Source organism: Myiozetetes cayanensis, unplaced genomic scaffold (genome assembly GCF_022539395.1).
Source record: "Myiozetetes cayanensis isolate MyiCay16 unplaced genomic scaffold, myiCay2020 scf7, whole genome shotgun sequence".
NCBI classification, from domain to species: Eukaryota; Metazoa; Chordata; class Aves; order Passeriformes; family Tyrannidae; genus Myiozetetes; species Myiozetetes cayanensis.
This window is the reverse complement of record NW_026087964.1, coordinates 31,188,086-31,202,326: the sequence shown is the minus strand read 5'-3', so window position 1 is coordinate 31,202,326 and position 14,241 is coordinate 31,188,086. Positions and strand designations below refer to the sequence as shown.

The following is a 14,241-nucleotide window of genomic DNA, read 5'->3' as shown; positions in this document are numbered from 1 at the left end:
GAAAAATAAGAATAAGTACTATAAGTTAATTATGCTTTATTCAAATTTAAACAACAACAGCAAAATTCTGTGTCTAATGTTCAGGAAAGGAAATGAATTCTCCGGGCAGTGCTGATGGGAAGTAATCAGGAATTCAGGTTTACTTTTCTGTTATTCTGTACAATGTTTTGTTTCCTCATAAAGCAGACTCAAATGTGTTTGGAGGTACTATATGATAAATGAAATATAAAATACTGTACAAACACTATACAATAGGAGGCTCACAATCATGATACAAGAAATTGAAAGCTAATAATTCCAGAAGAACTATACTGAATTATTTATAAATAATTATTACTGAATTTGTGTTATTGTCATGGTTTTGCTCTCGATTAATTTGCTTTCACACCCCCCACACAATTACTATTAGCTGAGAGAAGGTTTATGCAGACAAAAGAGACTGGATTTGGGGAAAATAGTATGAGCATTTATTACTAGCAAAATAAAAACTACTAAGGAACTATATCTATAACAACTCTACTTAAGTAAAAGTACTATGTATTTACAGAAATACTTCTCCCCCTTTATATCAGTCCAAGGAGGAGAAGCAGTCCCTTTCTCCATTCTCGGAGTTCCAGGTCTCTTCAATAACTCTGCAGCACTCTCATCGCAGCTGGAATTCTTTCTCCTTCTCTGTGTCAGCCTCCAGGGCTGGGCCTACCCGCCCCCCCTCCTGGGTTAAGACCAGAGGCTGGGGGTTACCCAGGCTCTGAAGGTTTTCTCTTCCATGGGGCTTACAAGGGGACACTTGCCTACCATGGATCTTCACCACAGGATTACAGGAGATAATGGCTTTATGAGTCCACCCCTGTTTTCCTGTGAGGTCCTTTCCCATGGGAGAACAGTCCTTGACAGACCTCTCCAGCATGGGTCTAGCATGGATCCTTCACTCGGATCCCAACATCCTTACCCGAGCTGTTTTCTGCTCCGGTGTAAGGCTCTCTCAGGGTCACAAATCTTCAACAGCAGCATGGATCCCACACACGGATCCCAACATCCCACCTGAGCCGTCTCGCTCCAGCGTAGGTTTCCCTTAAGGTCACAAAATCTTCAGCAGGTCTCTGCCTTATCTCAGTCCTTTTCATGAAGTCTCGGCTTCCTCATGCAACTTACTCTAGTGTAGGCTCCTTCACGAGCAACATGGGGTCTCCTCACCCCAATAAACTCTTATAGGTAGCAGGGATTATTTTTCAATCTTTTCCCTGCTGAAGGAAGAGAGCAAAAGGGGGGAGAAACAAACCCCCCTTTACACTGTTCTTCTCTCTCCTGCAGCTGCCAGCTTTGACCTTGGTCACTCCGTTATCTCTTTGCTGGAATTCTTCTGTAGCAGTTCTTCATCCAAGCAGTCAGTCCTTTAAACTTTTTTTTTTCTCCACTCTCTTACAAGAGAGAAGGGGGCTTCAGTGCCACACCTGCCCCCAGCCCAGGGCCAGGGGAGGAGGGGGCCTTGGCCCACTCGGGGTCCGCTGCCACTCCTCCTACATGGCTGCCTAATTTCAACTGCGCAACTAACCTTCTCTTCTGTTTTCTTAAATATGTAATTAGCAAAGGTGTTACTGAGAGTTTTAATTGGCTTCCTGTCTGGAAATCCACCTGGACAAAACCGTTCTCAGCCCCAGGGGCTGGCTGGCTGGGCAAAACCACGACAGTTATGTCCTTTCCTGCTAAAAAGTATAACTGCACCCTGTACAATTTGAAATGTTAACTTAATAGTGCTCCTTCTGTAATATTTCCCTCTCACTTTCCAGAATCTAACAGCTTGATTCATAAACTAGTTCTTAAATGGCAGTCAATCCTAGCTCCACAAGGATTATTGTGTATACACACACACATATATACACTATATATAGCACAGTTTCACATATGCAAAAAATTTTAATCCAGTCTTAAATTGTGAGTCTAATCTTAGCCTGCATGGAGGAAAATGTGTTTTTGTGTTAAATATCTGAATATGTTTCTAGCGAATAAACTGATGGCTAAAGATTAAAAAACAGTCAATGTAAGTGTTGTTAAAATTCAGACTGAAATTTGTAATGGCTTTATTTTTCTCATTTTGAACAAGGAATAGATTCAACTAGCAGCAAAGAAATAGCAACTGTTTCTCTTCTTGGTCTTCCCCTCTCCACCCACTCACCTCTACCCCCACAAAGCTGAAGATCGATATGTTTTTTAATGCAGTAACTCCTATATGGAGCCCCTGGTGGTCTAGTGGTAAAGGCGCCGCGCTATCACCGCGGAGACCCGGGTTCGATTCCCGGTCAGGGCCACTCCCGGGCAGGTGGGGCTCGTTAGCCCTTAAAGGCAACCCACCTACGTCCTAAGGACCTCGCTGCCACCGTCCAAGCTCGCTTGGCCCCGGCAGATGAACCTTAGGATTAAAGGGTGGGCTCAGTTCCGCGCACACTGTGTCTCACCTAAAAAATCCAATGCGCAGGCTGGAAGGTGTAAAGACCTTCCCCGGATCTTCGCTCGCGAAGACTGGCCATTATTATATTATTATTATTATTAACTCCTATATATAGGAGACTAGGTTTCAACTCCTTCCCCTGACTGAGATATAAACCTTTATTTTCTACCTTCCAGGGGAAGCACCAAGCCAATGGATATTCTGAAGCAGTATGCTCTCACCTGAGCTATTTGAACTGCTACTTTGACCTAGCTGTGTGCCTCCCAAGTGAATTCTTTAACCACCAGACCAAAGAGTCATTCTCTCTCTTTGACTCAGTATTTAAATAATCCATGCAGAACAGATTTTTCCATGGGGATTGAGAGAAGCCAATTATAGATTTCTCACTGGTTTAAGATCTCTTTTGGGAAAGTGAAAATGTGGGTTCAAGAATGTGCAGACAAGGTCTTGAACCTGATTGTCCCACATTGTATATCAGATGAGGCCCTAACCACAGAGCTATTGAATAAGTGAAGAGAGGGGGGATTCTCTTTACTTCCATGAATGATTTACAAAGAGTGTGTAAACCTAATCTTTCATTTCCAGTTCTTTAGTTTTGTGTTTAAATAAGTTCTGCAAAGTTGCCTATGTCTCTGTCAAGTATACAGATTAATGATTGCATAAAAATGCTACTTTTGGAAATGTTGAAGGATAATTCTTCTCCATGCTTTTTGTTCCTAAATATTTCTCGAATATTTCTTTCAGTTCCAAATGAAATCAAAATATGATTTTATTTATTCAACAAATGCATAATTTTAATTAAATTGGGGAGGAGGGGTACAGGAGGGAGATGACTGACTTTTTTCAATGCCCCTTTTGTTAAAACATCTAACTGAAAAACCATTAATACATAAACCCCTGCTGCATATAATTTTGTGTTTCCTAACACTTCTTAATTCAAGAACCTGTACTGAACTGGTGTTCTTAGTTATGAAAGTGTAGTAGAACTTCCTAGCTACATGAATGCTTATTTCAATTCAGACACAAAGATTGATACAAAACCAGCACTGCCTATTTATGAAATCTGAATCATTTTTTCTATCTCTTACATTGCCAAAGAATTTAAGGAAAAGCCAAAAAAAAGTGCAGTCTTAATTTAGTGGATGATTTTCCCTTCCTGTATAGTTGCAGTAAAGGAGAAGAATGGTAATGTGCCATTCCCTAACTAGAAAAAGAGCTTGGTTTTAATCTTGGTTTCCCAAGCTATCTTTTACTTTATATCAGTGAATGAGTGGTCAAGAACATAACGTGAACTTCCTTTTTCAAGAGATATACAATAGAAAGATCAAGACACAATCCAAATAATCAAGTCAAGCTTCCTAAACCTTCATGACTAGTTTTCTTCATCTCTCCCTTTCTGAAGTTTACTCGGGAAAATGAAGAAATTCTTTCTTTTTCTTATTTCACATATTCAGAGATCACTGTGCATTTCATGGGGGAAGGGAATAGTCTATGCACATTAAGTGCCCTAGAAATCTAGATCTGCTATGAAAGGCAGTTATACCATAGCAGGTATTTAGGTATCCCTGATGTTCTCACTTTAAATCAGAAGGCTATTTGGAAATATCTAATAGATTTGATTGTTGCTGGTGCTTTTTTTATTAAATGCTGATAGAAAATATGCTTGAACCCAGAGTTGTTCATATGTGGCAGTTCTCCCAAAATAGTGCATTTTTCTAGAAGACTTCTAATCAGAACATCCAAAGAAAGCAACATTATTTCTGGAAGAGTCAGGTGTATTTACTAACTTGTATTTTTTTGTTTGTTGACCCTTTTGCAAAAAGATTAATGCATTGGATTCTTATAGTTCATTGTTCAAGCAAAAGCTGTTGCTAACAAAACATACTGAATTCTATTTTTAAACAATCATCTGTCTTTCTCAATAATGCTGGACTTTCTTAGTCCATAAAACTAAAACTAGTTTCCATTCTGAGAAATTAGGATATTTCAGCCAATGCTTTATTTTTAAGACCAAAAATGTTTTCTGAACTACAGAGGTGAAAGCAGTCATAAAATGCAAATAATCAGTCTTTGTTTCTTTCTTTCCACTCCCAGATTCTTAGATTTAAACAGCTGTAATACATTATTTTAGTAGTAAATCTTATACACGTTGTGTTTTATCTCTAAGAATCTTCTTGTACTTTATGGATTTAACAAAACAAGAAAAAATAAATTTAGTGGTATACAAACAAGTATCCAAGATATAAATCTTTAAAGTGATTTTCCACTCATACAAAGCAAATGGGAGTACGAAGTTTTAGTACATGGACAACTTCTGCACTGCATGTAGGGTTTGATGAAACCTGTAACCCGACCATGAAATCATCAGGGCAGGCAAACCTGGGGTGTGTTTCTTCTGTCCTGCCCAATCAGCACAACACGTGAGCTAACTGGCAGCAGTAATGAGATGCAATGTTAACAGAAACAGAGGAATAGAAGGTGATGGAAGAATCATAAAGTGAATTTTTGAAGTGAATTTTTTTTTTTTATAAAAAGTCTTTAAGGACATCCCTCAGTTATCTCAGCATGTCTCTCTCCAGACTTTCCACAGTTAACTCCCACCTGGTACACAGTATGTATTCTGTATCAAATCTGTCTCCTCCAGCTTAAATCCTGCACGTGTTCAGGTAAAACCTTCTTCAATGACACTTGCCACCTGAAATTGTTTTCTTACTTCATCATGTATCAGAAGACTAAAATTGATGCTCCAGAACTTTAAAAAAACCTAACCTAAAAAAATCCCAAACTGAAACTCTTGCAAACATGGGAACCTTTCCAGGCTTATTTTTCTCAATACCAAGCAAAATCTAAGAATGAAAAATATGAAATTGTAAATGAAATAGCTAAAGCATGATTTCTTCACAATAAATTTATGCTGAGCACATATAAAATGAAAATTCTTTGTTCTTATTTATTAAGAAAGTTTAAAAAAATGTATTATTAGTCTAAGCATTAGGTGATCAGTTGCCTCTACTTTTTTGCTTCAGGGCCTCTCTGGTTGAGTCAAACCTGTGATGGAGCCTTATGTATTTCTCTGCTTTTGTAGTATTTAGTCAGTCCAGCAGTTTAATTACCTGGGAAGCATCATCTCCTCAGACGGTAAGATTGATGCAGAAATAGACAACAGGTTAGCTAAAGGCATACAGAGCTTTTGGTAAACTCTATAAAAGAGTGTGGCAAAACAAACACCTGAAGAAAAGTACTAAGATCAGTGTTTACAGAGCCATTGTACTGTCTACTCTTTTATATGGGTCTGAATCATGGGTCATTTACCAGCACCACTTGCATCTCTTAGAACGCTTCCATCAGCACTGCCTCTGCACAATCCTAAACATCCACTGGACTGACTATGGGACCGACATGTTTGTCCTTGAACAGGCAGCAGTCACGAGCATTGAGGCCATGCTGCTGAGAACACAGCTGCGCTGGGCAGGGCACGTCTCCAGGATGCAGGACTACCGCCTCCCTAAGATCGTGCTCTGTGGGGAACTTGCCACTGGCTGCCACAAGAGAGGAGCCCCGAAGAGGAGATCCAAGGACTGCCTGAAACAATCCCTCAGCCTTGGCCATATTGATCACCACCATTGGTCTACTCTGGCCTCCAACTGGGAGGCCTGGAGACACATCATCTATAACGCTGCTGCTGCTTTCGAGAACACACGCAGGATCACTCTCGAGGAGAAAAGACAACGCAGAAAGAATCGCGTCTCGTCGATATCACCTGGGGAGTCTTTCTGCTGTGCCTTCTGCAACCGGACTTGTCTATCTCACATTGGCCTTTTTAGCCATCAGTGCGCTTGTAGCAAGCATGGGTAGAGCCCTTCTCAAATCTTCATTCGCGAAGCCTAGACATGAATATTTAGTAGATGAGGTTAATCTTCAATTAAATGAAGGACACTTTACAAAATTATTTTCCAATCCCATAAATATTTAACAGTATAAATAATAACACTTGGTGTTTGAGTTAGCTAAGTTTTCTTTTATGGGCTACTGAAGTACATAGATGTTTACTTTGTGTGAAACTGTGCTCAGATTCTACAGGATTTCCATTCATTTAAATATAAAAAAAAATTAAAAAAAAAAAAAAAAAAAAAAAAAAAAAAGTCTTGCTCCACCAGTAAATTATTTAGGTCTCAAACAAGGTGTAACTTTAATAAAATATTTCTAACTAGACTTTTTAGAGTGGTTTATATAAAGCAGACAAATGTTCAGTCTTTATAGAACTGCTATACTGCAGTTAAAATCATGGAGTATTTCTCTTTTGTCCTTGCACTTTGTTTTTATTTTTCCTATAAAAATGGGGCAAAATCCACATTCACCTGAAGCATAGAACTGAATCTTTCTACTACGTATTCCCTACCTGGATGTCACACTAAGGCCACTTAAGTCACTTCAGTCAGAGATGTTCAGAAACACTTCTTCTGAGTACTTTAATTGTTCATCAAGACCTAACCCTTTGAACATTGCTTTAAGGCATTTTGGCTCTGCTCTGAGTCACTGAAGCAAAATTGGAGCATCTGGATGCAGTGTCAAAATAGCCCAGGCAGCTTCAGTGCAGCACCCAAGTGGATAATCTCAACACAGAATACAAACGCTGCATTAGCGATTGCCGGAAGGCTACAGTTCATCTTCCTCTGAAATACAATACAAGAAAAGTTAAAGGATGATATTTTTTTCTTTATATCTTCTATTGTGTGAACAAAGAATCAAGCTGTGTTTTGATGCTTTGTCAAGGGTTTGGAAACATTTTCAATCCTTGTTTGCCCTACTAATCCACTGACTTTTCTTTTTGGACAAAGCAATGAATGTTTTTTACGGTTTATGCTGTATTAGATGTGTGAATGTAAAAGAAGGAATTGAGTTGATGAAGTTGCCTTTGAATCAGAGTGTTGAATCAAAGTAGAGGAAGAAGTGTAATCATATTCTAGCTATTAGTAATATAACATCTAGTTATACTCTGTTAACTTGTACATAAAATTTCTATAATTCTGTGACTTATGTGAAATTTTATTTCTTTTGCTGTGTTTGTTTTCACAGATGGCAGCAAAATTGCACTTCATTGATTGAAAAGAGCATTGTAAGTAATTCTTTTTGTTTCTCCTGTTGAATTAGGCTTCACATTTTATTCTTCTCAATCTGCTAAAAATTTATCTCATGGATACCACTATGTTCTTCCTTGAAAACTGGTGCACAATTAATGCTCTGTGAGAGCCCGTGAGACATCTGGCATGTGGCTACAGATACAATCCCCAAACCAGATTTCTTTTGCCATCGGCAAGAATAGTTTATGTAAAGCTTAGGCCAACAGGTCAAGAAATATAAATGCAGAAGCATGCTAAACATACCACCTGACATCAGGCTTTGCCTAGAACATGGTTGATCTGTAGAGTGCACAACAGAATGAATACTGGAGTGAAAAACTTGGACACAGCAGTATGTGTAGTCTGTTCCCTGACTTTCTATTTTCCTAACTGTGCATCTAGAATTTTATTCTTGTATGTATAAAAGTGAAGCTAAAGACAAACAGAATAACCAGATTGACTTGAAGCTTTATTTATATTTAATTCAGATAATGCTTTCATGTTGTGTGTATATAGATATACATATACATACACACCCAAAATGCAGTAAAATCATTTGTTGTTCAACGATACTAAAAAATCTCTGCTAAACACTCTGCTTCACACTACTATTCAAACTATTCACACTACTCTTACAACTGCATTAACAAAATATATTCTGTTTGGAACATGTTAAGTAAATGGGTAACACTTTTTCTAGCATGTCTAGCTGCCATTAATTTAGTTAGTATTCATTGTAATTACACTGATCATAATGAATTCATTTAGTATTAATGTGAGCATTATACATCTTTTTAGGCACTCCATTATAATTCAGCAATAATTAATGTGCATATTAAATGAAGTGTTACTACTCAATGCTATGATAAAGCCATGTTGTTTCATTTGAAAAGCTTTAGAGGAAGTATGGTTAATCTCATTGGTATTCCAATTGTTGCCAAAAGATATTCTTCAATGGCAAAGGGCAATTCACATTGGAAGACTTAACTTTTCAGAGAGATTCCATGTTTGCACTTTTCTAGTGATTCACTTATAAGATACTAGCATTGCAAGTGAAGTGCAGTAGCACTTACATTTTATGATTGTTCTTCCTTTCTACTCCTACAAGAGTAATCCAAAATTGAGAATGGAGTATTTTCTGTGTATCACACATCAACACAATTAGGTACCCCAAAGGCATCCATGCCCACTTCAGGGAACTGCATAAAAATAACAACTAGGGAAAACATAGCAAAACAAGAATGGCCACATCAGATTAGGATAAGAATTGTCTGGACAGCATCCTCTCTCTGGGCACTGATTATAAATCTATATCCAGACAAAAGTAAGAACAAAACTAACCACCCTCCAACACTTCTAGCTGATGAAATTTTGTAGTATATATATGTAGTTTCTAGAGATTAAGATTTTTCATTTTTATTCCATTAATTTATTCCCATAAACCTATTTAAATCTTAGAATAGATACCTTTGTAACAAGTTGCACAGGTCTACTACCCTTTTCATTTTGCGTATCAAGAACTACACTTTTTTTTGTTCTGAATGTGATTTCTTCTATCTTAATTTGAATCTATATTCCATTGGATTTACTGAGCAGTAAACAGTTCTTTCCCCAAACTCCACCAGTGATTTGTGAGCCTCATATAAATCCTTGTTTGGAAACCTTTTCAAGAGAAGTATCCTACTCTGCTCTCTGTACAGAAGACATTGTTCAACTTTGTTGCCCTGTTTTGGATTTTGCATGCTATAGGTGACTTTCAAAATGAGAGAAGTTCTTACGTTTATACTGTTTCAAAATTACTCCCTTAGCTTTTCCTTAGTTTCTCAATGAATACTGATATTGTATGAACCATGGGCTCATTTCTCCACAGTGACTGTCAACTCCAAGCTCACTTAAATTTCCCACCCTCCCTCACCCCACTTGTGCGTCACTTTACATTTATTTACATTTATTCTGCCATTGTATTTCCCCATCACTCAGGCTTGTGAGCGCAGAATTTCTAAAATTCTACATTCTGTCCTTGTCCTGGCTAACACAAATAACTGATCAGCAACTTTCCTCATCAACTCTCATCCCCTTTTCCCAGATCATTTATGAATGTTGAACAACACAGGCCCTAGAAAAGGTCCTTGCAAAAGTCCACTCTTGAGTTTAGTATTATAGTTTATACTAACTTGACCAATATGGACTTCAGCATATTAAAGTCTGTCAAAAGACAGACTGTCTTTTTTTATATCTGCTATTTAACTTTTCATTCAAATTTATTTTCACTGCAATTTACATCTTCCAGATCTCAGTACCTTTATACTTCAGTAGTCAATAAGCCGTTTCGTTTGTGAATTATCTTACAACTCTTGAGTGAATACTCTTTCTAATGATTTGTTACTATTCACATTCTCATCACTTCCTTTCTCCTTCAAGTGGATGTTCCCACTGGGAGTTATTAGGATACATTATTACACAGCAAGCAATCTTTACCTGTAGTTTTACAAAATATGTCAATGTAATGCTAATTAATAAGAATTCAGCTAATCCATGAACTTCTGACTTTTCTTCTGCTGATATATTTGACCTTGGGCATATTACTTAATCTCTACACCTCTTTATTGTTTCCTTTCCTGTTGAACTTTACAGATTACATGTATGCTAGGTATTCTTATTTATGTTTTCACATTAAAATTAATTAAATTTTTGGAACAGAGTGGATAAAATGAAATAAACCAGATTTTAATAGTTAAATAGATGCCCCTGTGAGAGAGAAAATCATAAACTATTTGGAACCACCCTAGATTTTAGGAAAGTTCTTTAATTACTTCAGAAAAATAAAATTATAAACCAAATGAAATTATAAAACAACTGAATTTGCCTACTTTGTTTTGTAAATTTCTTTTTTTATCAATTGATTTATTAATAAGGAAGACAATGTTTTTAATTAAAGTAGACCAGCACACTCACTGCAAGCATTGCTTCTTACTGAACTCAGTAGTTACCACTTATGAAATATAATGAAATTTTTGCCCTTTTTTGTATTACAATCTTTTCTGTCTTTCCATTGTTAAAGTATCTTTCTCCCTTTCTATGGCAAAATTCATTAATCCATCTAACTTCATCTTGCTTTTGTGTAGAGGAGACTGAAGCATTAAACTTTAAATAGATCAAAATCAGATCTAGTTATGCTCAGATACATAATGTTTAAGTTAACATGTTTGTTAACCAGGCTTGGTTTCCTAAAGTAAACCAGAGAAGCATGTTCTCAATCCTACTTTTGCTTATCATTATTCCACAACATGCCATTAGAAGTCTTTTTTTTCTTATAAATAATGATCCAAAATATTTGGCTCCAGTTAGGAACTTATGACCCTGTTTGCCGAGACACTGAACTCCAACAGCTATGGTTGAAATGAAAGGGAGATGTTGACTCTAAATTCTTGTAGATATGAGACCAACATAGAGTTGGTCAGTGTTCAAATCTTTCATTCTGTTTTTGTTAAATAGATGATACACTATTTAACTATTTCTGTCAAATACTATTTTCTCATTTCTTGTGAAGGTTGAATTCTATTTCTGAATGTCTCCAGAGGTGGCAAAAAAGTTTAAAATTTTAATTAAAATTTCTTGTTGAAAAAATGCCATTCTTTAGGAACAGTGTAATTTATTGTATTTCATGCATACTTTGGGGGTATATTCTATGTGATTTGTACTAATTCTTATTCAGCAGCACAAAGGAAGTGTAGCTTAGGTTTACTCCTACCTTTCTGGTATGGTGGCATAGGTAATGAGTGGCTTTTCCTTTTTAATCTGACATGTTAATCTGTATTTTTTCAGGCAATAATGCTATTTCTTTTATTTTCAAAAGATTCTCAGTATTTGCTCCTCTTGTTTCCATACATCGTCTTTTTGGATGTCACTCTATTAACATTTGTTTAATTGGTGCATTTTTCTCTCAAGTTTTGTGACTTTGTTCATGACTAATACTGATGGTTATGTTTCTAACTATCTGTATGGCGGCTGTTCTGGAGCTATTCTTGGGGAGAATGGGAATAATTCAGTTAGATGAGTCTATCAATGATGCATCTGGTTCTTTTACAATAGAAAGATGGAGAAGTGCCTATGCGGGAATACTCATAAAGAGTTTTCTAACAGAAATATATGAAATCAGCTATTAATCCAAATAAAATGTCTTAAAAATGTGGTTGTCTTGAATCAATTCAATTTAAAGGGATTTTAAGAAACCACGTTCTGACTGAGATCCCAGCAAGGAGGATAAGATTGCAAGTTGCACCTTGTGTGCCCAGTGCTTAAGCATTCTTAAGGATTCTGTCCCATTGCTTTCATTTAAGCTTTGCTTTTCAAGATTAGGACCTATCTCAGTAAAGGAATTAAAAAATAGGTGCCTGAAGACACGCTAAGAGATATGCAATGCAACACACTTAGCCCAGAGCCCCTTCCTGCTAGTGTTGTTTAAGCTCTCAGAAAAATAGTATTTACAATGAAAACCTTTAACAACCTTTTAACATGTTTGCTAGCAGGCACTGATTTAATGGGAATGTGACAGCTAAGATTTTAGTGAGAGACCCTTTTATTTCTCTAAGAGAAGTGTTACACATTCTGAAAACCAGACAGATTTTTCTGGCCAGTGTCTCCTCACGTTTGTGCCAGTAGGGATTTGCTGACTACTCAAATTATCTTTCACAAGTTAGCACATGTCTATCATATATAAAAATGTTTATCTTCCTTTCTGACATTTCTCTAAATAGTAATTCTTTTAAAAAATGAAAACAGACTTTATTGTTTTTAATAAGCGGCTACATAATGCTCCCCCCAAAAACTGCTAGACTTACATGATGCAAGACATCAATTTAGTTGACTTTGCAGTCTAGCAAATCAAATTATATTTCTTAAAAAATACATTCACAATTGCCAGTAGAGTCTTCTCTGGGAGAAAAAAAATAAAAACAGTATTGTAATCTCAATAACATTTATATTGTTAGGAAAAGTGCTGATACATGAAATTAAGCTCTGTTGTATTTCAACTATAATTCTGGATGAAAAGTGCTTTATTTTTTATTTGTTCTAGCAAGGTCTATCACTATACTTCTACATACAAACAATGTTATTTAATCATACCTGTGTTCAACTAGAAATTGTTATATATCACAGCAGATCTATATTTCTTATATATAAGAATATAGATTTTCTTACCTGACACCTTATCCTTTTAAATTGTATGTAATTTTGTATTTTTAAAATATATAATTGTACTTATTTTATGCCTTTGCTAATTTTAACCTATGTTGCAGTGGTTTCATATAATGATAATTGCATTTTAGAAGAAATCTTGATGTAGAATCTGAGTGGAAGAAACTGGAAGAAATGAAAGATAGAACAAGAAGTGTAGATTTGCTTCTTGATTTGTGTGTTTCAAAGGTCATGTATTTGTGCCAAACTAGAATTTACTAGATATAATTTCTGGGTTTGGGGGCAAAACTGTAGTCTTATTTATTTTTCCCACTACTCTTTAAATTCTTAATTAAGTAAACTGAACTTCTGAACCTGTCTTACTGTATGCTGATGCATCCACCAGTCGTATTAATGTGCTTCTATTAAAAGTGATCAGTGCATTCTGATATTTAGATGTCAACCAGAAGTCAGTTACAGGACCACAGAAATATATGAAGCATTATAGTTAAATATTCCTAGATATTTACAGGTAGAGCAATGTATTATTATGAATTGTAATCTCTTTTATATTTTCACAGTTCTTACAACTATAAAAGCTGCAGATTAAATTTCCACTTTGAATGAAAACTGAGATTTGGAAGTCCTGTTTCAATTCAGCTTAAAGTGACTCTTGACTCTTGTATGATTTTGCAGTGTTCTATTGTGTTTTTTCAGAAGCAGTAAATCATTCCTGATTCACTATTTGGGTCAGAGTAGAGAGATCATTCCTGTTATTTTCACCAGTATCATCCGTATGACATTTCAATTCCTCAACACAGTGTCTAAAGCCATCTATCTTGAAAAGTGAGATAGAGTACTCTTACCTGTGAAAATTCTGAATCAAAAGCAACATGTTTCGTGTATTTAACCACTCTGGTGATTTTCCTGTTTTCCAAATTTAAGAATTGTTTTGGAAACATACCATTATGTATGATAAATATTTTCAGTAGAGGTAATGGTAGAAGTGATCCATTGATCTGTGAATGGCTGTGGTTCTTTCCTGTTTTTTTCATTTATGTTTCTCACCAGGAGAGACTATGAGAGCAAATATTTCACTTGGTATCAGATTCCCCACTACAAAGCTGTTACAACAGTACAAATTCAAGCCCTCGGTCATTATCAAATTGTTACTATTACCTTGATGAGGTAAGGTGTCCTGAACTATGGGTACAGTAGAATTCAAATTACAGCTGAAACGCATTTCCTTATACTTATGTTTAGGTTGTCTGCTATTGTGTTTTGGAAATAAAAAGGTGTATCGAAATTTTTAACCTATGAAACAAATTCAGTGACTACATATATGACCTAGAAAATACCACCAGCTTCCTCAGGTTAGCAGTATTCATACTTGCTTACTGTTTTTTGTTTCAAGTGATGCATTTGCATCTGAAACCATTAGGATTCAACTGAAACAGATACTTCAAGATGCATCCAACGCGTGAGATGTTACTCTAT

At 36.2% G+C, this 14,241-nt stretch overlaps 1 protein-coding gene across 1 annotated transcript in view; it reads left to right on the top strand.

Moving 5' to 3' along the window:
- Positions 1 to 14,241, top strand: part of TENM3 (teneurin transmembrane protein 3) — a 1,298,714-nt gene that overhangs the window by 426,635 nt on the left and 857,838 nt on the right. Inside the window, 1 exon segment of the mRNA XM_050338169.1 lies at positions 7,523 to 7,562. The gene's annotated coding sequence lies outside the window, so the exon portion shown is untranslated.